Source organism: Sminthopsis crassicaudata, chromosome 2, assembly GCF_048593235.1.
Source record: "Sminthopsis crassicaudata isolate SCR6 chromosome 2, ASM4859323v1, whole genome shotgun sequence".
NCBI classification, from domain to species: Eukaryota; Metazoa; Chordata; class Mammalia; order Dasyuromorphia; family Dasyuridae; genus Sminthopsis; species Sminthopsis crassicaudata.
In genome coordinates, this window is record NC_133618.1 from 587,513,131 (window position 1) to 587,539,237 (window position 26,107).

Consider the following 26,107-nt stretch of genomic DNA (forward strand, 5'->3'; position numbering starts at 1 on the left):
AATTCCACAGGATGTACTATCAAGTTAGTTCATCCATCTCGAAGAAGATAGCATTCTATTTCATCAAAAGTAAAGTACAATTGAATCTTATGTATTATTGGCTCAATAAAAAAGTAGATGAAATTTATTTTTATGATGATTAGTAACCATTCAAAGCATTTTTATGATGTATTGAAGGTTATTTATGGGCCAAAAACCTGTGGTGCATTTCAACTACTCAGGCTGATGGTGCCTTATTGATTAGTGATAAGGATATGATCCTAGAGAGATGGGCTGAACACTTTCATAGTGTTCTTAACAGACATTGTCAATTAATGCTGAAACTATTGCCCATTTACCTCAAGTTGATGTCCATCACTCCCCAGCTGAAGGTCCAACTGAAAAAGAGGTTTTGAATGTCATCAGGCTACTTTCATGGCTACTAGGTACTGATTCTATTCTAGCAGAGATTTATAAGATGGATCCTATGCTCATACAAAAACTGACTGAAATTATGCCCCAAGAGTTCAGAGATATCTCCATTGTCCATTTTTATAAAGGTAAAGGAAATAGATTATTATCCTGTCACAATAGTGGAGGAAGGGTGACTCTCTGTATACTGGGAAAAAGGTAATCTATCTGAGAACCAGTGTGAAGGGTAAAGGAACAGTTTATATGGTGTTTTACCACTTGGCATCTCTAGGAAAAATGTCAGAAACAGAACAGAGATTTGTGTTCATTTGTAGATCTGACCAAGACCTTTAATACTGTCACTCATGAGGGCTTATGGAAAATTGTCAAAATTTCTTGTCCACAAAAGTTCATTGGTTTGGTATGTCAATTTCTGGGTATATATTTATTTGTCTGCAGAGAAGGATATGATAATTTCCCCCTCCAATGGACATGGAGGAAGAGTCAGGTTAACAGAGGCAAGGTAAAAGAAGTCTGTGATTCAATCAAACTGAACCTCACTTCTTAGATTTCTTGCAGGCCACAACACATTTTGGGTCACATTGAGAGGAGAATAACCATCTTCATAGGAGGTTTCTTCAAACAGGGCAGAATAGTCTTCCTGAGGTCTTTGTGGAGGAATATGAATCAAAGCCCGGTAGAAGCAAGTGATTTAGGGTACAATGTCAGCACAAGCTGATCCTTCTGGAATAAAGCTTTAGGGTCCATCTCAGAATTGGCCTTCCATTGTGGTAGCAGGATGATATGTCTTGGGCTCAAGGTATATCTCTATTTGCCTTCCTCATCAGTGTCTTCCACCTTATATTTGCTACAGGCATGATTGTAACCGACCATTTCTGCCAGAATCCACTGCTCATTCCTATGCATAGTTTTCACTCCAGCAGCCACATTATCACCTGATTTACCTACTTTGTCCCCTAAAGATTAAATATTCCTACACAGGAGTAGTCTTGTCTCCAGGTAGCCCAGTCCACAGAGGTAGAAATAGGGTCTTCAGCACCTCTCAGGTGCAACATTTTCTGTGGATATTCTGAATCATTGTACAATCCAGCAATTTTAGCTGCAATTCAACTTTCTTCCAGCAAAGTCTTGATCTCACCAGTTTTATCCAGAGTTCTGCACAATATATTACACTCTGCCTCTGCATATGCCTTGGCATGTTATAGAGACCTAGAAGCTTTGTCCAGTAATAGGGAGATTATGTTTTCTGTCTGCATTCTCTCATGTGTCTTCTGGATATTAATCAGGTTATATTCACTTCAGGAGTATTCTTTCTAAGTTTGCTTGATGGAGCTCTGTCAGTTCAGCTATTTGGCAGTCTACTGACACTGATGCCATGGCTGTGGTAAACACTGTTTTCTCATAGTGTTGAAATAAGGAATGCTTGAAGGAGCTTTCTAAACATTTGCTATTATCACCACAATTGCTCTCAGAAGAAATACCTGTTGAACCATGGTCCGTACCTCACCAGTCGCCTCTCCTCATCCACTCCCAATTTCATAATGGCATGTTTGTCCAGATTCTGGACAATAGACAATGCTCTTGAGCTTTTTCAGTTATCAATGGAGTGAAACAAGGCTGTGTGCTTGCTCCTGTGCTTTTTAGCATGATCTATTCAGTCATGTTATCAAACACCTTAAATGAGGACAAACTTGGAATTTAAATCAGCTACTGCACTGATGGTAAATTCTTCAACTGGAAATGCTACAAGCCAAAATTAAAGTGGAGGAAGTGTTGGTTCATGGTTTTTTATTTGCAGATGATTGTGCATTCAATGTATATTGAGTCCAATTGCTTAAATGCCAAATGTACACTTGCTAAAAAGATTACTTTATGGAGAACTCACACAGGCAAGAACTCACATGTTGGTCAGAAAAAGTGGCGCAAGGACACTCTCAAGGTTTCTCTTAGACATTTAGAATTGATTGTATGACACAGGAGATACTGGGATAGGACCATCTGGCATGGCATGCCCTCATCAGAAAAGGTGGTGTGCTCTATGAACAAAACAGAATTGAATTGTCAGAAGAAATGTGAGATGTGCAGATTTAGAGAGTTCTATCTATATGTTCATATGCACTATTTGTATCTGACCTGTGACAAAGCATTCTGAGCTCATATTGCTCTGATCAGCCACAGTCAGATACTGTAGAATGACTCTAATGCAAGTGATGTCATTTTCGTCTTCTTTGAGAATGAAGGACAACAGCCAACATATAGACATACATGTATTCACTTATATACACATATTTTATCCAATTTAATTTTTGCTTGTGAATATAACAAACACTGCCATTGCCCCCCCAAATTTAAAAAGAACATTTTATCTACAAAGTTGAAAAAAAAAGCATTAAAAAAAACTGTGAATCTTCTATGAATAACATGCTTTTTAAAGTATAAATTATAATCAACATGTTACTTCCAGAGCTGTTCTGTTTGTGGGTGTTTTCCTCTAAACATAGAACATTTTTCCTTTATACATTTAAAAAGTAATTCAATAAACCTCTTTTGTTTCTTCTTTTTTTTGACAACGCTATTAATAGATACTCTTTTCCCCTCTCAAAACAAAGGGAAAAACCCAGTTTTAGTATCAAGTAAGCATAGTCTAGCAAAACATCTATCCAAATGTTGTCTGAAAGTGTGTATTCCATTCTGCACAATTAGTTCATTACCTCTCTGTCAGGAAGTGAGAGGCAAATTTCATTGGCCACCCCTGAAATGATAATTGGTCAGTCTTTGCTTGTTTGTAACATAATTGTTGTGTAAATTGTACATCTAGTTCTGCTTACTTCTACCTTCAATTGTTCATTCTATGTTCCACTCCACCATTCTCCCCAGATTTCTTTGGAACAACTTTTTTGTCAGTCTTTCTATGAATTAATATTTTGTTACAAATCCAAATCTAACCTGACTAGTAGACTTACTAGCTGTGTGACCATAAGTAAGTATTTTTTTTCTTAATCTATTGGAGAAAGAAATTACAAACTATTCCAGAATCTTGGCTAAGAAATCCCCATATGGAGTCACGAAGAGTTGGATATAACTGAACTACCCAACAACAATCATACACCAAAACTGGTTCAAATACTCCTCAATTTGTGAATACTCCATATGTTTCTAGATCATTGTTAAAACGGAAAGAGCTGATATAAATATATTTCTATATATGGATCTTTTCTGTCTTTTTTATTTCTGTGGAATATAGTTCTAGTAGTTATCACTGGATTAAAGCATATACAAAGTTGATGACTTTTTGTCTAACGTTTCATTTCACTTTATAGAATTGCACGTGAAATTCACAGTTCCACAAGAACTGTATCTGCTTTCCTATAGTCCCTCCAATAATTGTCTCTTTTTTGCCATCTTAGTCAATCAGATATGGATAGGTTCAAAACTCAGTTATTTTAAATAATATTTCTCAAATTATTAGTGAAGTGACTCATTTTTTCATAGGACTTTTGATGCTTCGTAGTTTGTCACTGAGAACTGCCTCATTGTGTCCTTTGACCTTATATATCAGGAAATGACTATCATTTTTGTATTATTTTTAAGATCTCAAAAGGTATTTTATTTTATTTTATTAATTTTATAATTATAACATTTTTTGACAGTACATATCCATAGGTAATGCTTTACATTATCCCTTGTACTCCTTTCTTTTCCGCATTTTTCCCCTCCTTCCCTCCACCCCCTCCCCTAGATGGCAGGCATTCCCATACATATTAAATATGTTATAGTATATCCTAGGTACAAAATATATGTGGAGAACTGAATTTTGTTGTTGTTGTTGTTGGTTGCTGTTGCAAAGGAGGAATTGGATTGGGAAGGTATAAATAACCTGAGGAGAAAAACAAAAGATGCTAACAGTTTACACTCATTTCCCAGTGTTCTTCTCTGGGTGTAGCTGATTCTGTCCATCATTGATCAATTGGAATTGGATTAGCTCTTCTCTATGTTGAAGATATCCACTTCCATCAGAATACATCCTCATACAGTATCATTGTTGAAGTGTATAATGATCTCCTAGTTCTGCTCATTTCACTCAGTATCAGTTGATGTAAGTCTCTCCAAGCCTCTCTGTATTTATCCTGTTGGTCATTTCTTACAGAACAATAATATTCCATAATATTCATATACCATGATTTATCCAACTATTCTCCAATTGATGGGCATCCATTCACTTTCTAGTTTCTAGCCACTACAAAAAGGGCTGCCACAAACATTTTGGCACATACAGGTTCCTTTCCCTTCTTTAGTATTTCCTTGCCCAGTAGTAGCACTGCTGGGTCAAAGGGTATGCACAGTTTGATAACTTTGGGGGCATAATTCCATATTGCTCTCCAGAATGGTTGGATTTTTCACAACTTCACCAACAATTCATCAGTGTCCCAATTTTCCCACTTCCCCTCCAACATTCATCATTATTTGTTCCTGTCATCTTAGCCAATCTGACAGGTGTGTAGTGGTACATTTTTTGCATATTTGAATCAGTTCTTTATATCTCTCAGATCTCAGATATTTAGGAGAGCAAAGATTCCTCCCAAACCAATTATCTGTTCCTAAGTTTAGAGTCAATGACTTTGTTTGTATAAAAACTGTAAATATTTTGATATCAAAATAGTTTATTTTATCCTCTATAGATTTTATCCCTTTTCTTGTCATAAACTTTTCCTTTTTCCATAGTTTCAAAAGATAATTTAATCTTTGCTCATCCATTTTGCTTATAATGTGATCTTTTATGTCTAAGTTCCATATTCATTGAAAGTCTAACATTTTATAGAATCTCTTTCCCTGGGAGAATTTTCTTTTTATTCTTTTTTATCCAAAACCAATCAATAGTAATATTATTGCTTTGCAGTATATTTTGAGATCTGGTACTATTAAACCTGCTTTAATTCTCACTTTTTGTTCATTATTCACATTCAGAGCTTAAATTATTTGTTGCTTCCAATGACTTTTATTTTTGCTTTTCTAACTTCATAAAAGAACCCTTGAATAGTTTGATGGGTGTGCCACTGAATAACTGAATTGTTTTAGTATTGTCATATTAATTGTAGTGGTATGGCCCAACTACAAACAATATTATTTCAACTTATTCTGTATTGCTGTAAAATATTTTACTTGTATTTATAATAGTTTGCATGTGTGACTTCTAGTTGGACTTATATATTTTATATATTCAGTAGTTGTTTTTAGAGAAGTTTGTCTTTTCCCATGGGATTTTCTTGGCATTATACAAAAAAGTTGACAATGGTTAATTTTATAATATGTTAGTCTACCATTATTTGTTTTGATAATTTTTAATCAATTCTCTAAGATTCCTTGTAAATTAAAAAAAAAAAACAATTTAAGTGCAAAAGTGTCAATTTTGTTCCATTGGCCTGATTTGCACACTCAATTTTCTGCTTGTCTTATTGGTACATTTCTGTCATGGTAGTAAATAATAGTGATTATAATGGATATAATTGTATTACTTCTGTTATTATTGGAAAAGTCCTCTAGTTTACATTTATTACATATAACTCTGGTATTTAATTTTAGGTAGATAATACTTATTAAAATAAGGAAAAATCAACTAATTTCTATGCCTTTTAACTATTTTAAAATACATGAATATTATATTTTTCCAAATGCTTTTTCTGCATTTATTAATAAAATCAGGTGATCTAGATAGTGTGCCTTTTAATATTATTAAATTTGTATATAGTTTTCTTCTTACTGAATAAAATTTGCATTCTTGGTAGAAATCCTATTTGTTTATAAGAGAGATGAGGAATTTTTAATTATTTACTATAATATCTTTCACGATTTTGTTATTAACATTTTGTTTTGCTATCCACATGCCATCAGCATATTTGACCATGAATATCATGGAGATACCCTTTAAGTAAATAAAATGTTGAAATGGTAGTGGTGAGCAAGGTGAGGGTATTTTTTAATATTTTAAAAGTTATTTCTTATGTGTGTTTCTTCCCAGAAGACAGAGATTGGGAAATGAGTAGAAATTTTAAATAGATTTAATTTTCATGTAAAAAAATATTTTTTCAGGAAAGTTTATTTTTATTTTTTATTAATTTTATAATTATGACCTTTTTTTTTTTACAGTACATATGTATAGGTATTTTTTTTAACAACATTATCCCTTGTACTCTCTTCTGTTCCGAGTTTTTCCCCACCTTCCCTCCATCCCCTCCCCTAGATGGCAGGCATTCCCATACATATTAAATACATTATAGTATATCCTAGGTACAATATATATGTGCAGAACCAAATTTTGTTGTTGTTGTTGTTGCAAAAGAAGAATTGTATTCAGAAGGTAAAATAATCTGGGATGAAAAACAAAAACAAAAACAAAAAAATACAGTTTACACTCATTTCCCAGTGTTTCTTTTCTGGGTGTAGCTGATTCTGTCCCTCATTGATCAATTGGAAGTGAGTTGGATCTTCTTTATGTTGAAGATATCCACTTAGTGGATCAATTGGAATTGGATTAACTCTTCTCTATATTGAAGATATCCACTTCCATCAGAATACATCCTCATACTGTATCATTGTTGAAGTGTATAATGATCTCCTAATTCTGCTCATTTCACTCAGTATCAGTTGATGTAAGTCTCTCCAAGCCCCTCTGTATTCCTCCTGTTGGTCATTTCTTACAGAACAATAATATTCCATAACACTCATATACCATAATTTATCCAACCATTCTTCAATTGATGGACATCCATTCATTTTCCAGTGTCTAGCCATTACAAAAAGGGCTGCCACAAACATTTTGGCACATGAAGGTCCCTTTCCCTTCTTTAGTATTTCCTTGGGATATAAGCCCAGAAGTAGTACTGCTGGATCAAAGGGTATACACAGTTTGATGACTTTTGGAGCATAATTCCAGATTGCTCTCCAGAATGGTTAGATTCTTTCACAACTCCACCAACAATGCATCAGTGTCCCAGTTTTCCCATAGCCTCTGCAAATTCATCATTATTTGTTCCTGTCATCTTAGCCAATCTGACAGGTCTGTAGTGGTATCTCAGAGTTGTCTTAATTTGTATTTCTCTGATCAATAGTGATATGGAACACTCTTTCATATGAGTGGAAATAGTTTTTTTTTTTTTAATTGAAAACAAAGTTACTTTATTATAAAATGTTTTGACAGTATATATGCATGAGTAATTTTTTATAACATTATCCCTTGTAATCATTTTGGGGAAATAGTTTTAATGTCATCATCTGAAAATTGTCTCTTCATACCCTTTGACCATTTATCAATTGGAGAATGGGTTGATTTCTTATAAATTAAAGTCAATTCTCTGTATCTTTTGGAGAGGAGGCCTTTATCACAACCTTTAGCTGTAAAAATGTTTTCCCAATTTGTTACTTCCCTTCTAATCTTGTTTGCATTAGTTTTGTTTGTACAAAAGCTTTTTAATTTGGTGTAATCAAAATTTTCTATTTTGTGATCAATAATGATCTCTAGTTCTCCTTTGGACACAAATTCCTTCCTCCTCCACAAGCCTGAGAGGTAGACTATCCTATGTTCCTCTAATTTATTTATGGTCTCATTCTTTATGCCTAAATCTTGGACCCATATTGATCTTATCTTAGTATGTGGTGTTAAATGTGGGTCCGTGCCTCGTTTCTGCCATATTAATTTCAGGTTTTCCCAGCAGTTTTTGTCAAATAATGAATTCTTATCGCAAAAGTTGGGATCTTTGGGTTTGTCAAACACTAGATTGCTATAGTTATTCACTATCTTGCCCGGGGAATCTAACCTATTCAACTGATCAATTACTCTATTTCTTAGCCAATACCAAATGGTTTTGGCGACTGTTGCTTTATACTATAGTTCTAGATCAGGTACAGCTAGACCACCTTCGCTTAATTTTTTTTCATTACTTCCCTTGAAATTCTTGATCTTTTGTTGTTCCATATGAATTCTGTTGTTATTTTTTCTAGGTCATTAAAATAGTTTCTTTGGAGTCTGATTGGCATAGCACTAAGTAAATAGTTTAGTTTAGGGAGTATTGTCATCTTTATTATATTTGCTTGGCCTATCCAAGAGCACTGAATGTCTTTCCAATTATTTAAATCAGACTTTCTTTTTGTGGCAAGTGTTTTGTAATTTTGCTCATAATAATTCCTGACTCTCCTTTGGTAGATATATTCCCAAATATTTTATACTATCAACAGTTATTTTGAAAGGAATTTCTCTTTGTATGTCTTGCTCTTGGATTGTGTTTGTAATCTATCAAAATGCTGAGGATTTATGCTGGATTTATTTTGTATCCTGCAACTTTGCTAAAGTTCTGAATTATTTCTAATAGCTTTTTAGCAGAGTCTTTGCGGTTCTCTAAGTATACCATCATGTCATCTGCAAAGAGTGATAGTTTGATTTCCTCATTTCCTACTCTAATTCCTTGAATCTCTTTCTTGGCTCTTATTGCCGAGGCTAGCATTTCTAGTACTATATTGAATAGTAATGATGATAGTGGGCAACCTTGTTTCACTCCTGATCTTATAGGGAAAGGTTCCAGTTTATCACCATTACATATGATGTTTACTGACGGTTTTAAATATATGCTCCTTATTATTTTAGGAATAGTCCATTAATTCCTATACTCTCAAGTGTTTTAGTAGGAATGGATGTTGGATTTTATCAAATGCTTTTTCTGCATCTATTGAGATTATCATATGATTTTTATTAATTTTATTATTAATATGGTCAATTATACTAATAGTTTTCCTAACATTAAACCAGCCCTGCATTCCTGGCATAAATCCTACTTGATCATAGTGTATTATCATGGGGATGATTTTCTGAAGTCTTTTTGCTAATATCTTATTAAGATTTTAGCATCAATATTCATTAAGGAGATTGGTCTATAATTTTCTTTCTCAATTTTGGGTATCAGTACCATATCTGTGTCACAAAAAGAATTTGGTAGGACTCCTTCAATCCCTATTTTTTCAAATAGTTTATATAGCATAGTTGTTCTTTAAATGTTTGGTAGAATTCACATGTAAATCCATCTGGTTCTGGGGATTTTTTCTTAGGGAGTTGGTTAATAGCTTGTTATATTTCTTTTTCTGAAATGGGACTATTTAGACTATTTACTTCTTCCTCAGTTAATCTGGGCAAGCTATATTTTTGAAGGTATTCTTCCATTTCATTTAAGTTATCGAATTTATCGCCATAAAGTTGAGCAAAGTAGCTCTTAACTATTGTTCTAATTTCCTCTTCATTAGTGGTGAGTTCTCCCTTTTCATTTTCAAGACTATCAATTTGCTTTTTCTCTTTCCTTTTTTAATCAGATTTATTAAGGGTTTGTCTATTTTGTTGGTTTTTTCATAGAACCAATCTTAGTTTTATTAAGTAATTCAATAGTTTTTTTACTTATCAATTTTATTAATCTCACCTTTTATTTTTAGAATTTTAAGTTTTGTGTTTGTCTGGGGGTTTTGAATTTCTTCCTTTTCTAGCAATTTTAGTTGTAAGTCCAATTCATTGACCCTCTCTTTCTCTGTTTTATGCAAGTAGGCCTCTAGAGATATAAAACTTCCTCTTATTACTGCTTTGGCTGTATCCCATACATTTTGGTATGATGTCTCATTATTATCATTTTCTTGGGTAAAGTTATTAATTATGTCTATGATTTGCTGTTTTACCCAATCATTCTTTAGAATAAGATTATTTAGTTTCCAATTATTTTTGGTCTATTTTCCCCTGGCTTTTTATTAAATGTAATTTTAATTGCATTGTGGTCTGAAAAGAATGCATTTACTATTTCTGCCTTACTTCATTTGATTTTGAGGTTTTTATGTCCTAGTATATGATCAATTTTTGTATAGGTTCCATGAACTGCTGAGAAGAAAGTATACTCCTTTCTGTCTCCATTTAGCTTTCGCCAAAGATCTATCATATCAAACTTTTCTAGTATTCTATTTACTTCTTTGACTTCTTTCTTATTTATTTTGTGGTTTGATTTATCTAATTCTGAGAGTGCAAGGTTGAGATCTCCCACTATTATAGTTTTGCTGTTTATTTCTTCTTGCAGGTCTCTTAATTTCTCTTTTAAGAATTTAGATGCTGTACCACTTGGTGTGTATATGTTTAATATTGATACTGCTTCATTATCTATGCTACCCTTTAGCAGGATATAATGCCCTTCCTTATCTCTTTTAATTAGATCAGTTTTTGTTTTTGCTTGATCTGAGATGAGGATGGCTACCCCTGCTTTTTTGGATTCACCTGAAGCATAGTAGATTCTGCTCCACCCTTTTACTTTTAGTTTGAATGCATCACCCTGTTTCAGGTGTGTTTCCTGTAAACAACATCCAGTGGGATTCTGACTTTTAATCCAGTCTGCTAACTGATTCCTCTTTATGAGGGAGTTTATACCATTCATATTTATGGTTAGAATGACTAATTCTATATTGCTTGCCATCCTGTTAACCCCTGCTTATGCTTTTCTCCTTTCCTTCCCTCTTACCCCCCTACCCAGTATTAAACTTGTGAACACAACTTAATTTTCACAGCCCTTCCCTTTTTAGTATCCCTCCCCCACCTTTAAAGTTCCCCCTCCCTATTTTACCCCTTTTTCTCACAATTTCTATATTGCTTTCCCCTTAAATTACTCCTTCCCTCTCACTTTTCAATGAAGTGAAAGAAGTTTCACCATAAATCGAATATGTCTATTGATACACACTATGTTCATCTCCCTCCTTTCTTTCTCTCAGATATAATAGGTTACCTTTGCCTCTTCATGAGATGTAGTACCACCACTTTACCTTTTTTATGATATAATTTCTTTCCCATCCCTAGTTTCTAGGACAAATTATACATATGTTCTTTACATATCTTTATGGCAGAAATATAGTTCTCAAGATTTCTTTTTACCTTTTTAGAAATCTCTTGAGTTCTGTATTTGAAGATCAAACATTTTGTGTAGTCTGTTTTTTTTCATCAAGAGTAGATGGAATTCATTTATTTTGTTAAATGTCCATTTTCTTCCCTGAAATATGATGCTCAGTTTTTCTGGGTAAGTTATTCTTGGCTGCATACCAAGTTCCTTAGCCTTTTGGAATATCATGTTCCATTCCCTTTGTTCTTTTAATCTGGACACTGCTAGATCCTGGATTATCCTTATTGTGGCTCCTCCATATCTGAATTGCTTTTTTCTAGAAGCTTCCAGTATTTTTTCCTTTGTCTGATGGTTCTTGAAACTTGGCCACTATATTTCTTGGCGTTTTGATTTTAAGGTCCCTTTCAGTAGGTGATCAATGAATTTTTTCAATGTCTATTTTACCCTCTGTTTCCAAAATGTCTGAGCAGTTCTCTTTGATAATTTCCTGGAAAATAGTGTCCAGGCTCTTTTTTTCTTCACATTTTTCAGGGAGTCTGATTATTCTCAAATTGTTTCTCCTGGATCTGTTTTCCAGGTCTGTTGTCTTTCCAATAAGGTACTTGACATTCTTTTCAATTGTTTCGTTTTTCTGGTTTTGCTTGACTACTTCTTGGTTTCTCCTTGAGTCATTAATTTCTACTTGTTCAAGTCTAATTTTCAATGATGTATTTTCTTCACTCACTTTTTTTATATCTTTTTGTAATTGTCCAATTGAGTTTTTAAATGAGTTTTTTTCTTCTATGGATTTTTTTTTCCATTTCATCCATTTTATTTTTTAGAGAGCTGTTTTCTTTTTCCAGATCACTAATCCTGTTTTCCTTGGAGTTGTTTACCTTTTCTAATTCACTAATTTTATTTCTCAATGATTTGATCTCTTTATCCACTCTGGATGACTTCTCCAGACTCTCTTGCCAAGCTTCCCTTTCCTTTTCCCATTTCTCTTCTAGCTCTCTTGTGAGAGCCTTTTTTATTCCTCTATGGGATTCTTTTCTATTGAGGAGTAGATCATATTCCCCTTAGGGGATTCCTCTAGAGACCATCTGCTTTTAGTGTCTTCAGTATTTGAAGTCTGCTCTCTCTCCATACAGAAGGTAACAATAGTTACAGCCCTTTTGAATTTTTTGTTCATTTTGTCAGAACACAAATTGACAAGAGAAACAATTGGTCTGGTTCTGGGGGGATGGGACTGGATGGTGTTACCAAGCTTCTTCTACAAATTGAAAGAGACAGCAGTGAGGCAATGGCTGTGCTGCATCTGTGCTCTGAGGCTCTAAGAAAGTGCTGAGTCACTCTGGGTGGGGGTGGGGGTGGCCAGGTCCCAAGAGAAGCTAGCTTTCTGGGGTTTTATTCTTCACCGTGGTAATTCCACCTTCTCTGCTGCTCCTGGCTTGCTGTCAAGACGGAGTATGCAATCTAGGATAAAAGTCTTTTTGCAGAAACGGAAGAGATTGTACCCCTCCGCTCTCAGATCTTCACTGTGTGCTGCCTGTTTCACTCTGGCTGCCTGCCCTCAGTCTGTGCCCAGTCTGTTCAACCCTCCCCTGAGCAAACACAGATCTTCTCTGGTTAATTTCAAGTATGTCTTCTGTTGGTGATTATTTGTGGGTTTCTTTTCCGGTCAAGCATGTCATGAAGCTCGTCATGAAGTAAGTGCTGAGAGAAAAAGCGGAGCTCAAGCAGCTGTCTGCCTCCACACCGCCATCTTGGCCGGAAGTCCCAAGAAAAATATCTTAATAATTAGAGATCTCTAATGTGGAATATGCTTCCTCAGGAAAAAAGTGGGTTTTTTTTGTTTGTTTGTTTTTTTTTCTTTATTAAAGGCCATTAAGCAAAAGCTGAAGAACAGATTTGGGATATATCACAAAGGGGCTTAACCATGTATACTTTTCATTTACTTTTCAAATATAATTCCAAATAGTTTTCTAGAATACTTGATCCCATTTACAGCTCCGCTAATGGAGAATCAACCTGAATGCTTTCCCATAATTTTCTCCATAATTAATGGTTTTCAGCTTTATCAACACTGCCAATCTGATGGTTATGAGATAAAATTTCAGAGTCATTTGTCATTTTCCTTGTTATTAATTATTTAGAATATACTTCCATATGTTTGTTAAAATCTGTCTATATTATGTGACTTACCTATGGGAGAATATTTCTTTTTCTTTATATATTTATAATAATTTTCTCCATATCCTGTATATAAAATCTTTATTAGGAATATTTGCTGAAAAGATCCCTCCCTGTAATTAATTAGTTTGTTTCTCAATTCTAGCTGCATTTATTTCATTCATACACAATGCTATTAATTTTATAATAGACATTTTCCATTTTATCTCCTATGATCACTTCAACATCTTGTTTTGTTAATAATTATAATTATTTCCTTACCCATTGTTTCACCAGGTGTATCCATCCATTGTTTGTTTATTTGTTTTTTAATGATGTGGCCTTTTTTATTTCAGTCATATCTTTTTTGTTGTTATTATTCACATTCTCATAAGATTTAGAGCTTGCCAGAGGCTAGTATGTTGCTTGAATGAGATATAATTCTGGAACCAAAAGTTTTGTTAGAAAGCCAAGTTCAGCGAACACAACCATGGGGACTTACCTTCATTGCCCAAGACCATGGATTTAAATGCCCACATATGGAAATTAAGCGAAAGAACAGTTCATCAATAATTCAGCTAGATTAATTTTCTTCAGCAAATCTAACCTAGAGAAGATGGATTAAGGGTGAAAAGAGAGAAGTGGAAGTAAGAAAAGTAGTTCTTCTGGTCAAGTATATATGTAGCTAGGGAATTCTCAAGAGAAGTATGAAAAAGATAATAGTCCTGAAATTTAATAAAGTTATTGTTTGGAAGTTCAAAAATGGAAACTTCTTAGTAGCAGAAGGAAATTATCCATGTCTAAGTCTGTAGACTAGGGCAAGATTGTCATGAGAAGTTCTAATAAACTAATGAGAACACAAGGTTATGAAACAGGCTTGGGAAAGTCGAAACCCTGATACTTCCTATGTAAAGGAATAGAATCATTAGAAATCCAAGAAAAAATAGGATTGTACAACCAAAAAGGGGATATCAATGAGTCAAGTCTTATGATAAATGTTATAAATCAGAAATGGTATTGTGTTGTGGCATCTAGCATGAGAATGAGATCAGTCCTTCCTTCCAAGGATTCTAACTCAGAGTCACAAATGGATTAAAATACTGGTTAATACAGTTGCTAGTGGGGAAAAAAGCCTGAAATATAATGAGGGAATAAGACAGAATGGTAGCAGTAATAATAGAGAAGGGGGATGGATATGGGGCATTGTGGAGGTGGAAATCAAAAGACTTATCAGGAACATTTTCCACAAAAGGGGCCACAAATAAAGGACAAAGAGAAAAATACAAAATTTTCCTCTGTTTTGTGGCAAAACTAAGAACTCCTATATTCAACTATCAACCTCTTTTCCCCCACGCACACACAACATAACTATTCCTCTTTTTGTTTCAGGTAGTGATTTTCAGAATAAGCTTTCTCCATAAAACAGTAGAATAGAATGTTTAAAAAAAATATTTACAGTGACTCATAAAGGAAAAAAAAGCATCCAATTTTAGAATTGCTAAGACATTTAAACAATAAACATGAATTAGCTTGCCTCCTTAAAGATTAGATTTATACATTTATAAGTGTATAGCTAGGATAATAGAGGAAAGGCTGGAGTGAACTACAGGGTAAACTTTATTAACTGGTGGAGCTATGAGACCCAGGAAAGACATAAGCATGTTAATATTTGTTTTATCGATGTTTTCTTTAAATGATCAAATCCCTAACTGGTTATCCTTCAGACCTTTTCTAATATATCTTCTTTTCAACTACTCAACATTATTCCTCACTCCTGTACAACACATTTAGATCGGGTTAACCTTCTTTATGCCTTGATGTGACCCAGGTTTTTTCCTACCTTTTGCTGACTCTTGGACCTTCCTCTTTTTTGAATTCCTTTCTCTCCAAATCTTAGTCATCACTCAAAGGTCAGTTTAAGTACCACCTCTGCTATGAATCCTTGTCCCACTAAGTTATCTCTTTCTTCTCTGAACTTCTAGTGAATTTATAATCAGTACCACAGAGTTTAGCTATTTATTATCCTTTGTTTCCTATGTGTCTTTCTAATTTCCCCTTCTAAACCATAAACTTTTTGATGGCAGGTATCATGTCTCATACTTCTTTATATACTATGAGATACATATCACAGTGCTTAGCACATAGTAGCAAATTTTTAGATTTAAGACTCTAATCAATCTAATTACATTTCAGAATACTCCTAATAAACTTTAATTTCCACATGACAAAATTTCTCACTAACTGTTAATCTCACACTTTATCTCCACATTTTTATTTGTTCAGTTCTTAATGTCTAAAAAGTCCTGACTCTATCATCTGCCTATGGACAATTCATCTTTCACTCAAGGTTCAATGCAAATGCCACATCTTCCATAAAACTTTTCTGAATCTATTCCAGCTACAAATGATCCATCTCCATTGCAAATTGCACTTATTCACTTATTAGATTGCAGTTTGCATTCCATTTATTTGATCAAATGTTTTATCTCTACCTGATAAATTGTAAGATCTTTCAGGTCAGGAGTCATGTTTTATTTATGTTTGCACTTCTCCAATCTCATTCCAGTATTCTTCAAAGAGTAAACATTCAATAAATATTTATTGATTTTACAACAATTAATAATCAATGAGAGGTAGGCTAAGTCACTATAATATAGTATGAAAATTCAAGTAAAATGAATTTACTTATTCAATGATATGCTAATCAAATTGCCAGTTACAGACCTAGACAAAAACAAAACAAAACAAAAAAATAATGAAATTCATCTGGAGGAACAAAAGGTCATAAATCTGAGAAATATTTTTTTAAAGTGGCAATGAAGGGGGTCAGGCAGTATCAAATCTCAAACTATTCTACAAAGCAGCAATCATGAAAGTAACTTGGTATGATTGAGAGAGAGAGGTCAATTAATGGAAGATTGAGTATGTAACATACAGAAGCAAATGAACATAGTAACCTAGTGTTTGACAAATCTCTAAGTCCCAGCTACAGAGGTTAATAACCCCAAAAATTTTTTTGAAAAAAAATGCTGGAAAACTAGATAGGAGTCCAACAAAAAATATAGTGTAGACCAACAGCTTACAAAATAAGCTCGAAACAGATGTATGACAGACACAAAATTATATTATAAATAAATTAGAGGAACAAGGAAGAAATTGCCTTTCTCTTTTATGAAGAATAAAAAAAATTGTGCTCACATAAAATAAGAGAGAATTTGAGAAGATGAAATAACAATTTTAGTGACATGAAATTGAAAAGGTTTTGCTTAAATAAAATCAATGCAGCTAAAATTATAAGGGAAAGAAATAATTAGGGAAAATTCTTTGAACAAGATATGTAAAGAACTCATTCAAATGTAAAAGAACAAGAGCTAGACAGCAATTAACAGATGACCATAGAATATGAACAGGCTGTTTTTTAAGGAAGAGCTCCAAGCTATCAATAGTCATATAAAAATCATTCCTTGATTACTAATAATTTGAGAAATCAAATTAAAGCAATCCACATTCACCAGATTGGCAAAGATGAAAAAAAGGAATATGATAATTTTGGAAATACTGCAGGAAAATAAGTACTTTAATGCACTGTTGGTAAATTTATGAACTAGCCAAGTGATTCTGGAAAACAAGTTAGAACTATATTCAAAAGTTACTAAACTATACATTCCCTTTGACCCAATACTAGAAAGAGAATGAAGAAAAAGGCAAAGGATCAATATATGCAAAAATATACATAACAATACTTTTTTGTAGTAGGAAGGAACTGGAAAATAATAAGATATTCATCACTTGAGGGATGGTTCGACAAATTATCATATATGAATACAATGTAATAATATTATACTGCAAGTTATGACGAAAAAAGCAGTTTCAGAGAAACCTGGAAAGATATATATGGATGGATGCAGAGTGAAATGAATGGAACTAGAAAAACAATGTATACAATAATAACAACATTGGAATGAAATAATTATGACAGATTTAAGAACTCTCATCACTATAATAATCAAATATGATTCCAGAGGATCAGTGATGAAGTATGTTTTTCACTTGTTAACAGGGAGGTTATGGCTTTAAGGTAATGATTGAAGCATAATCTTTTTTTTTAAAGCTATAACCAGTGTGGAAACTTGTTTTGCTTGATTGAATATTGAGAGAGAAGCTGTTTTTTTTCTTAAGGAAAAATTTACATTTATTTTAAAGGACAGAATAATCCATGATAGCAATAGGGTATAATAGATAGCAAGGTGCCTTTTGGAGTCAAGAAGATATGGATTCAAATTCTACTTTTAACACATAGTGATTGTATGATCTAGCAAGATAAATCATTTAATCTCTCCATGATTAGGCAACTTGTTTAAGATTAGTGATTGCAAAGCAAGTACTAATCTGTATTGCTAGAGAGACTTTTTTATACTGGAACTTGCATATACTAAAGAAATCACAGATATAGTTAAGAATAAAAATTAAAACTAAAACAATCAATATTTACTAACAAAAGTTCACTGCTAAGTTGTCCTATTGTGTCTAAATGATCATCAATTCTGATGGACATGGCAAGCTTTAACAATGAGATGACTCAAATCAGTTCCATTTGTTCGAAAATGAAAAGACCAGTTATACCTAGCAAAAGAGCTATGGGGTATGAGTATGCACTACAACATAGCATTTCTACTCCCTCTGTTTTTGTCCTCTTGCATTTTTTATTTCCTTCTCAGTTTATTCTTACCTTATGTCTAAGTCTGATTTTTCTTGTGCAGCAAAATAACTGTATGGATATGCATACATATATTGTATTTAACATATGCTTTACCATATTTAACATGTATGAGTCTACCTGCCATCTAGGGGAGGGAGTGGGGGGAAAGAGGGGAAAAGTTGGACATAAGGTTTTGCAAGGGTCAATGCTGAAAAATTATCCATACATATATCTTGTAAATAAAAAGCTATAATAAAATAAAAATAATGAAAATCCAAAAATGTCTTCACAAACTTCTAAATAAAATCTCAACATAGCCTCTGAATTATCTCTTTTATTTTTCAAATTTCAAGTGAAAGGTGATAAAATTCCATAAAGTTTATATACATATAACATATATGTGTGTGATATGTGTATGTTTGTGTATGTGTATTTATATATGTTTGTGTGAGTGCCTGACAGCTGAAATATTTTGTACCTAATTAATGAGAAAGGATTTGCTGCTTTTAACTTTACAAATTATTCATGTGTGAACAGGGACTTATTGTGAACCCTACTGGTTTAGCAACATGAATATGTCTAGTTAAACTAACAAAGTACCTCCTCCAAGAAATATTGCTACAGAGACTGCCTGATCAGTCAGAACTTTGACAACATTCCTGTGAATAAATTAATATGTCTTAATTGTAAGAGTTAGGTTTGGCAGGGAAGACCAGGAAGATAATTCTATTGCTAAAGTACAAGAAAACATTCTGGATTTGGTGCTGGTAGGAAAAAAAAAAAGTCATCCCATTTCAGGACAGTATGGTAGAATATCCCCATACCGAAATCCTATGCCTGGAGCTTTCCCCAGAATGCTGAGTTCATAATTCTAGATTTTAAATCTGGGATTAATACTATACTAATTCAACATCTTACAAGTTTATACTTAGGTACCAGCAGACCTCTGGTCTCATTTGTGCAATAGTTTAGCAACCAACAGCAGTGTTATCTTTGCAGAAATTCAATTCCACAAGCATTTTTAAGCATCTACTATATACAAAGCACTGGGCTCTTTAAAATAGACGCTGGATGAGATGCAAAGGGTATACAAGACATAATCCTTCTCCTTTTGGAAATTTTTGTGTACTGATAAGATATGATCAAAAAATAGATAATTATAATTATACAACTATGAAATATTACAAAATAATGCATGATAAATAGAGGCACAAAGTATTTTTTAATATTTTAGATGGAGGAAAAACAGATTTTGTGAACTTTTATTTTAAGATTTTGACAACTATATTTTAATATAATTAGTTTCCTTTGTAATTGTATGTGCTTGGTTTTATATCAGAAACATTCTTCTGAGAGAGGTCTATGATATCACAATAAGGTTAAGAACTATTGGTTGAGGAAGATCAGAAAATCTTTTTAGTAGAATTGGCATATGAGCTAGTTTTTAAAGTATGATCAACTTTTCAACAGGCAACTGTAGAGTTTAGTATGGAGAGTAAAATGAGGTGATTCTACAGAGTGCTAGAAGACACTGAAAGACACATTAAGGATTATGAGTCACCAAGATTCATGGTCCTACAGACTATTATTCAGTAGGTGATAGAGATATACTTAGGAGGTAGAACAAAAGAATAGATCAGTACATAAGAAAGTTTAATCTTACAGTAATCCCTTTGGAGATAAAGGTAGGAGATTGAAAACCAAAAGAGTAGATAGGAGACTATATAACAAACCAGGCTGATAGTAATGAGGACTTGTACTGGAATTGTAGCAATAAGGAAAGAAAGGAAGAGTAGCATGTGTGAAATCTTGTGGAATTGGAATCATCAGGATTCTGGGAGTAATATAGGCATAGAATATATCAGAGGGAAGAGTCAAAGACAACACCAATCTTTCAGGTTTAGAAAACTAAGTAAATAATGTTGTCATTGATGGAAATAAGGAGCAAAGAAGAATAGAAATCACTCGAGATTCAATGTACTTTTCAGGACAGAATCCTTGTTGAAAATTTATTTACTGTAATTCCTTCTTTCAATTTCTAAGTCTCTTCTTGCCTGTGTCCCACAGGACATAGTGGGGTCTAATGAGTTGTTAGCTGTTTTGAGCTCCTGGGAAAGCAAACCATAGAATTTTAATGTTGGTATTTAAGAACATATAACCTAAATTGTCAGTAAAAACTAGACAAGTAGATCATAGAGATGATAAAATGCAAAAAGGCAATATCCAGATGGTAAACAAGTCATACGAATTTATAATTTGGTCATTTGTGATTTTTTTTATATAGAAGAAATATAAACCATGTGGGAAAAGTTCTCAGTTCAACCCAGAAAACTCTATTGATGTATTTGTATTAAAAATACCATTCTGTCTATTTCTAATCACTAGATAGAATTTATCCAAAAGGACAATATATGTTGAGTTACAACCAGGAATTCTGAGAACATAATCATTACCATTACCACCACTACCCATATGCACATACTTTTAAGAGCATGAAGGAGGAGGGGGGAGGAAAAAAGGGGAGGGGTAGAAGGGTAGGAAGAAAGAAAGAGACAGGCAGATGCAGAGACATGGAAAAGCAAACAGGGACAGAGATATAGATAGACAGAGATATGTATATATGTGTGTATATATGTATGTATGTTTATAGAAAGATATAAATATATGTAGAGAGATGATATATGTCTATATCATATCTATATATACCATGAACTTGTGAAGTTTTGTCACTACTTCAGAAAGAAGAAACTTCCCTAGAGTTGCCATTCTCAAGGAAATTAAGGCAAAAAGGCAATTAGCCCTCACAGAGAGGGGGAAAAAGGGTTCTGTATTCTGACAGCTCCAATACATATCCATATATATGGCTCAATTAAGAGTTGAATGTTTCTAGTTTAGGAACTGCCTATATTTTTAGTTTTAAATTTGTTTTTGTTTTTATTTTCATTTTGGTGGGCTCTGAGATAGACCGTGGAATACAGGCTCTGTTTCATGTACAAAAGTCCCTTAAAGTTAATAGCAATACCAAAATTGTGAAGAGAAGGAAAGGGGTTCCCTATTTCTTTATCTTTATGAAATCATAGAGAAACATTTTTAAAAGACAATAGTGACAGTCCCAGATTAAAAGTCTGGATCAAGAAATTTTACCAAATAGTCTTGGACTTTTACCTTCCTCATATTTAATTCCCACTTTATTCTAAAACTTGTTTCTTACATATCAACATCATTATATAATCATTATTACCACTTGAGATGTCTTAAGAACAATTTTGGGGAGCCAATATGACAGTAAAGGCAGGAAATTACCCAACCTCTTCACCAAACTTACCTAATTCCTTAAATAATGACTCTAAACAAATTTTAGAGCATCAGAACAAACAAAAAGACAGAGCAGAACATTTTCCAGCCATAGACAACTTACAAAATCAGCAGGTATGTTGCATTAGGGTGGGAATCCAGTGTGTAATTCCATTGCAGGACACACCAACACAATCTTAGTCCCTCTCTCACTAGCAAAGCAGGAATTATCCTAGGGACCTCTGAATCAGCACCCAATACAGTTTCCTTCCAAACTTCTCAGTCCAGAGTCACCAAAAATGATTTGAAAACAGTAGAGATTTGTGGCAACAGAGTGGGAGTCAAGCATGCAATCTCAGCACAGGTCACACCAACATAGCCCCCATCCTACTGTCAGCAAAGCAAGGCCTCTGAATCACAAGCAGTCCTGGTGTTTCTAGACCTCTCAGCCAAGAAACACCAAAGACAACTTGGAAGATTGGCAGAAAAGATTTGTCAGTAAGGTGAGAAGAAACCAGCAAAGCAGGAATGGGTGTGGGCAATGGTGGTGATGACCACTGTTGAGGCCGGTCTCTGTTGCTTTGCTCTACTAGGTTTTATAACTACAGTGGAACAGAAACACTCCTAACAATTCAAAACACACAAAAAGACAGAGCAGAACATTTTTCAGCCATAGACAACTTACAAAATCAGCAGGTATGTTGCATTAGGGTGGGAATCCAGTGTGTAATTACATTGCAGGACACACCAATACAATCTTAGTCCCTCTCTCACTAGCAAAGCAGGAACAATATTGAGTGACTATTATAAGCACTCAAGTTAATTACAAATGTGCATCTAGAGAAAGAAATGATAAACAGAAATATGTACAGAATGATTTACATATACATGAATATACATGAATACATATGAATATACGTTATATATGAACATACACATGTGAATATATGTCTAATGGTAGTTATCTCTAGGGTTGAGAAAAGAAAAAAAGTTATGCAATAACATACAAGTACCACATACACACATATAATAGCAAGTTGTACATAAGAGATTTGCAATTTTATGCACAATCACCTTTTCCTTCTGTTCTAGAAATATTTTATTTCTTAATTTAAGAATAAAATAGCGATTTTTTTCAGTTGGAAAAAATATTCTCTTAGGTACTGAATTTTGTGTAATTCATGCAAAATAAGAGATCTTTTCCATTGAAATCTACTACAAATATGAGGGACAGCAATCCAGGCATCAAGTTCATTCTGTTCTTTACTTTATCTATTATAAATAAAACCACAGTTGACCAAAGAAATGAAGAAGTATTGCTTTTGCATTCAGGATCTGTTTCTAAATCATGGGCACAAAGCTACATAAACAGGGATTATGCTGAGAATTTTGTTTTTTTCTCCAATGAAAATCATCTCTTCTTTCAGCTAGCCTATTGCCATAATTAATGTATAATATGACTTTCCTTCCCTGAAATTATTTGTTTATACAATTGCTCACAACACAATAATGTAAAGTAGATTATTATTATAATACAGGACCTAAGAGTCCTAAAGAATGCTTTAGAGCAATTTGGTCCTGATGACTCACATATGAAAACCAATCCCCATTCTCAGGATGACAAAACAGGAAGGAGAGTCAAATGATCTGAAAGGCATGGTGATATTTTAAAGGCAACACAACAATTGCTTGTGTTGAAAAGAAGAAAAAAAGCCAATTGTAAATAATCAGCCAAAATATATCTAGAGCTCAAAACCCTTTCCCTCTCTTTGAATTGCATCCTAAATTACTTCAAAATACCATTCAGTGAAATCATACTGTCTTAGATAAATTTGAGTACTGCTGGGAAAAAAGAATTGAATTTCAAAATTCTCAATATCAGATTCTGAAATTGCAATTGCATATTAGCTAGGTAAAGTCTTGTTTCAACATAATTTCTCATTTCCAGGGAAAAGTAATGAAAAAATTTGATTCCACTTAAATTTATACTGGCTGGGAAGCTTTGAAAACCTTGAATATCTCCAGTAAACATTGGGATTTTTACATACAACTGCTTAAGAGAAGAAAGAACTCTGGCCTTGAATAGTAAGAAGTCTGATTTCTAGTCCCCAGCTCTACCATCAATTAGATTTCTTTGTCAATATAATTCAGTTCAACTGACAATTACTTAGCCCTTATTATCTATTTGTAATATATTATACTAAATCCTGGAGATATAACAGAAGAGCCCCTGCCCTCAAAGAACTTACTTTGTATGAGGGCAGGAAGATGAGTAAAGACAAAGTCTTTCATAATAGAAGAGCATTATCAACTAGGAAATGGAAAAAGGTTATGTGTAGGCAAGAGAGTTAAGGATTGAAGAGAGTCAAGCATTCTCCGAGCTTTCAGAAATGAAAAGATAATGCATTTTATACAAGGAAGTTGGATTGAGCCAAGGTAAATAGCATTAAGATTATTTCATATTAATTAACCAAAATACAAAATATGTCTAAAATCCAGAGTTGTAGATTTCTTTCTAATCTACCTACTTCATGAGTGTGATTCTCTGTTCTACTTGTAAGAAGGCAAACATATTTCATTTATTTTTATTTACAAATTCCTTTTTAAGAAGTCCCTGGGATTATAGGATTCAGAATTAAATTTGATATTGTCCAATCCAATCTCCCCCAACTCACCCCATTTTATAGAGGACAATATTGAAGAGAAAAATAATTTTGTCTAAAGTTACACAGGTATCTGAACTAAGATTTTACATTAGGTCTTTTGATGGCAAATTCAATGATCTTTATACTTTTTGACCTTTCTGGTTAAACATTTGTAAAAAGAAGTTAAAATGAGCAAGAAAGATATTCTGAAAGTGATCCTGTTATGCCAAAGTATTCAGTTTTATTGAACTGAACATTAAACTATCCCAAACCAGGTATGAAATATGCCCTATATACAAATGTTCCAGTCCCCTCTTTGGGATGGGGAATGGGAATATAGTGACAGCACCTGTTTCTATAGCTTTAGGAGCCAAAGGATGAAACTGGACTTGTAATTTCTGTTCATCAGTTTCCGTCATCCTTATCACCCACTCAAAATCTGACATTTTATTTTTTATTCCCTTCCAAACATAGCAGTAAAAAATTGCAAATGTCCCTATCCTTATTTATTCAACAGATATGTATCACCTACTATGTACAAGGAATTATTCTAGGTCTGTAAGAAATAGAGTAATTGATGGGCTACAGTTACTCTCATGTGTTCCCCCTTTCCCAATAGTATTTTCCAATTTGAACTTTTTTCCTTTGGCTTAATTTTTTGCTTTTTTGTGGGCTTCCAAGCTACAAATAAATATATTTCCCTTACCTTTTTTGGGTGTTAGTGGTAGGGCTTGAAAGGGAAATAATAAGGAGGAGAGGAGGAGGAGGAAGAAGAAGAAGAGGAGGAGGAGGAGGAGGAGGAGGAGGAAAAGGAGGAGGAAAGGAGAAAGAGGAGATGGAAGAGAAGGAGGAAGAACAATAGGAGGAGAAGAGGAGGAGGAACAAAAGAGGAGGAGGAAGAGGATTAGGAGGTGAAGAGGAAGAAGAGGAGGAGAAGGACTAGGAGGAGGAATAGGAGGAAGAAGAGAAGGAAGAGGAAAAAGAAGAGGAGGAGGAGGAAGAGAAGAGAAGATGAAGGTTGAGGAGTACATCCACAGGCAGCTTCAACTTATATGACCAGCATTTACACAGAAGATCAACAAAGATCACATTATTCTTATGAGCCTTGAAGGCCTTCTCTTTTCCTAAGAATGAGTAATTCCCTTATGTATTATTTAGGCCTTGGCACAGACCACTCCAAACAAGCTGTTCTCCTGGATCTGCTTTGCCCTGTTCCCTCCTTTTGATGAGATATTAGACTTTTCAAAAAGGCCTTGAAAAAAATCAGCATGGAGCTAAACTTGGTCTTGGACTATCTTTTTTGAAGTTTCAGAGAGATCTTCTGCTATGATCAGCAGCATTGTATGTTAGCGAAGAACCTTGGAAATGATACTTAAAGGATCCAGATTTGAGCATTACACTGGTTCTGCAGCCGTCTTGTAGAATTTGGGGCAAGTGTCTTCAGGTCTCTGATTTCTTTTGTGTAAAAACCAAGGAGTGTAGCTGAACCAGTCTTTAATCTTTGTTCTAGCTCTCCAGGCTGGATGATGATATCTTTTGATTGTTTATTTGTGGGGCTTTGTTTTTGCTCTTGTTCACTTATGTGACTCAGACTGTACTAGCTGTCCATGGGGCAGTGATGCAAACTCACATGAGTCACCCTGCCTTACCTCCTATCTTGGCCCACAAGATAGGAGTCCTGCTGACTCACTCTGCAGAGATTCTCAGGCTTTGTGTCATCCTAACTAGATAACTTTCCTAGGAGAAAGAAACTACTATGAAAGGGAAAAAATGCCAACCACACAAAATTCTAGTGTAGAACTGGAAGTGACCTTAGAGGACAATTCTTCCAAGCTCCTCATTTTATAGATGAAGAAAATAGAAGTGAAGAAGAGATTAGTAATTCATGTAAGATCACACAGATAGTAAGTAGCAGAGCTAAGATTATAATTTTTCTCATGGTTGCAAAGCTAGTTTTGCCCTTCTAGTCATGGGAAAAAATGACTTATTAGAAACACTTATTTTAA

At 33.9% G+C, this 26,107-nt stretch overlaps 1 pseudogene; it reads right to left on the reverse strand.

The window, feature by feature from the left end:
- Positions 1-931: 931 nt before the first annotated feature.
- Positions 932-1,788, reverse strand: LOC141552980 (SAGA-associated factor 29 pseudogene; annotated as a pseudogene).
- Positions 1,789-26,107: the final 24,319 nt, after the last annotated feature.